At 41.5% G+C, this 3,376-nt stretch overlaps 1 long non-coding RNA gene across 1 annotated transcript; it reads right to left on the reverse strand.

The window, feature by feature from the left end:
* Positions 1–417: 417 nt before the first annotated feature.
* On the reverse strand, positions 418–2,818 carry LOC123185331 (uncharacterized). Its single transcript, XR_006493343.1, has 3 exons — positions 2,343–2,818; positions 1,865–1,924; positions 418–702 (listed from the first exon to the last, which is right to left on the reverse strand). It is a non-coding gene; the product is annotated as an uncharacterized lncRNA (long non-coding RNA).
* Between the last annotated feature and the right edge of the window lie 558 nt (positions 2,819–3,376).

The raw sequence follows: 3,376 nt of genomic DNA on the forward strand, positions 1-3,376 counted from the left end.
TATCATCGACAAGTGACAGACGGGTCAAAATGGAAAGCTTCAACGATAGCCATATAGGATATTAGGATTGACTCTACTTGGAGTGAAAAAAAAACAAACAGGCCAAAATCAATTTCTTTCAGTGCAGCCGTTTCTTTCCAGTTTGCAAACAAGAAATTCTCTAGTTTGAGGTCCCGGTGCATCCACTTCATGCATATGGCAGATCTGATATTGTATAGGAAAGAACAAATGTACACACGTTATTCACTAAACAGACAAAAAAGTGAAGTTGCAGCAATTTAAGTACTACCAAGTTAAATGTGATCCTGGATAATCTAACAGCACGAATGAACAACAGAAAATGCAGAAATTAATTGCTTCACAGATTAGATCATAACCTATTCAATGGAATAAAGCCAACAAATATTTCTACCATGAATCATAGAATGAATGTGTCCCAGCATACTGTTAGGACAGTGTTAACCAAATGGCAAATGAAGGAATCCAGGGGCCATTCTTAACTACACGACCCTGACGATGGTTTTGGTGACCACAGTGGTGGCGCGTTCCGTGTAGTGCCCCCTCACAACGATCCGGTCAAAGAGCTCCCCACCCTCGCAGAGCGAGGGCCTCGCTGGTGGTATAGTCCATGCATAGGTAGGTCACCCCAAACTCCCCGCAGTAAACCTCCCGACGGCGATGATGTTGTTTTCAAACAATTCCCTATTAAGATGAGAAGATACATCATTATGCGGGAATTGTTTTGCGTAATTTGACAAGTTTGCACTTGGTAGGAAGTTGCATTAGTACTTACATGTTGCAAATGGAATGGAAGGAAAAATATGTCACCAAGAGCTTGGAAGCAATTGTACTCATTATGGTATGGCCCCTTACTCTAAGAAGCATAAGCAGCTTCTCTAGAAAAATAGGAATGCTAGCTACAAAACGTTGATGAATTACTCATTGGCACGGTCTCTATTTTAACATCAGGTATCCTAGCCTTATTTCCAAAGAAAGTGATACTTGGCCTGGGTATATCAACTCCAGTTTTTTCAGGGACATCATGTACAAAACGTTTAAAACAGGGCCATGAGGAAAACAACAAGAATATACATTAGATGATGACCACTATAGTCGAAGGATTTTTGGTGACACCAAATAGTATGCAGGCAGTGCATTTCTAATAATATTAATAATCTACGAATATGTAATATTTATCCTATGTTGTCTTTTGATAATTTCTTCTCCCTGAAATTTAGCTGCAGACTTATGACTTGGCACTATTAATTCAGTAGGAGAATGCGAACTTTGCGGAGATTGTTCAGTACATAAAAATATAAGTGAAGCCCAAAAGCAAGTGGTTGAAAGCAAGATGAGGGTGCTCTCTTACTATCCATTGATAACACTACTCTTTAAGTCTGTTTAAACTAGCTTTTAGGAGAGCACGGAAGCACCATAAAGATTTCTTCCAAGGGATAAAGCACCAGGAGGGTAAACTGTTGATTTCTAAAAATGGTGCAAGGTATGACATTATAACTAATTACTATGTGGAATTGCAAAGACAACTCACAATAGTTGCTGACAAAAACCATTCGGAATTTAAATTATTTGGTACTATTAGGAATAAGTACACAACTTTTCTCTGCTGGATGCGCTAATCTGAGTTTAGTAAGGTATGTCATTTAATTTGTCTTTGAACATTCTATTTGAATGAAATCCATGCACGCAAATAATAAGTACCTTATTATTCATCTACAAATTAAGTAATGGACGGGAAACAATTTTGTACACGACGAAAGGAAAAGCACCATGATTTCTCTTCATATTACACAATGGATGTGAAGCAAACTTTTACCGAAAATAATTTAGTGGATCATTAAGATACCTGCATGTTTCTCTCACTTGAACAACAGAAGCAATTTCACTATTGAGAAGGAAGTCGATCCTGCAAGGCATGAGATGTGTTATAAATAAAAAATACAAAATAAATGCCAAGGAGTGATCCCTTGGTAGTATTTTAATTTTGGGAAAAGCTTATCTGAACCTAAGCTACATTTGATACTTCGTAGTGACAGCACTTCACTCCAATATGTGATACAAATAGGCACACTTGTATCTTAAGTGATTTACTCGACAAAATTGAAAGATCGCTAGTGTTGTTACATTCATTATTTATAAAATAGAAACCATGAGGGAGTGCTAAATGATAGTGACACTAGGTTCATGACATATTATATTATCAAGTAGATGTTCACAGGAGCAAGAACAACAATCTTAGTTTTCATGAAGTGGGGGAAAATGTCACAAGAGATTGGATTGAACTGATGTATCTTCCATGAAAGGTTCAGTCCAAGAAAGCTTACCTTAGATACCTCGAGGCAACTCTGCCATTTCACTCCGAAGGGACAGCTCGGCGCAGAATTCAGTTCTCACAACCAACGGCATCAACAAGCATTCAACAAACATCAATCAAACCATCAGAACACGTCCAACATCCAAGCATCAACATGTCTTTCTTCAGACCAGAAATTACATGTCTGTGTTGTTCCATTGAAAAGACAACATCTAGTCAGGGCACAATCCAGCAGCTAACTATCGATAAACATACACGGCCTATCTAGCTGGTGAAATTGGTGATGGCCTTGGTGCCCTCGGAGACGGCATGCTAGGCAAGCTCGCCGGGGAGGACGAGGCGGATATCAACTTGTTTAAAGCAAAGATATTAATTCACCTCTTATGACAGTGGTGTAACTGAGTATCGTAATGGATATCAACTTCACCTCATATGACAATAATACCATAAAACCTGAACTTGGAAGAACAAATAGACAAAAATATGCCTCTGAAGCAGAAATGTACCTTCACAATTTTTCCACATCCACTGCACCGAGAATAAGTAGATTCAAGACTCAATATACCCCTCTGGATGAATCTGTTCATAAGACAATATTTTGAAGGTTAGCAAAGTAATCTCCAAGTGACATACTCTACTGGGCTATCTAATCTGGTTCGTGCAACAATCGGTCGTGTGCTAACTGCAGCTGTGACCATGAAAGAGCTTCTGTAACACAGGGGCAACCAAGATGTTGGAGATGGCTTCCGGAGGTGGAGACACGGCATTGATGAACCAAGGAGGCCGGAGGGTCGAGCACGATTTGGGGGAGATGGTGACTTACCAAGCTAGGGATAAGACGGAGGTTGCAGCCATGGCGCGGCGGTGCGGTGCGTTGAGGATGCTTCGGCTGTCGGCGGCGAGATAAGGAGGCTGCGGTCGACGGCGGTGGGATAAGGAGGCCGCAGCTGGCGACGGCGACGGCGCATCGAGGAGGGGGCGGCGCCGCGGGGAGCGGGCAGCGCCGCGGCCTGGAATGGTGGAGGGACGGGTGCAGGGGCGGGC

This window comes from Triticum aestivum, chromosome 2A (genome assembly GCF_018294505.1).
Source record: "Triticum aestivum cultivar Chinese Spring chromosome 2A, IWGSC CS RefSeq v2.1, whole genome shotgun sequence".
NCBI lineage: Eukaryota > Viridiplantae > Streptophyta > Magnoliopsida > Poales > Poaceae > Triticum > Triticum aestivum.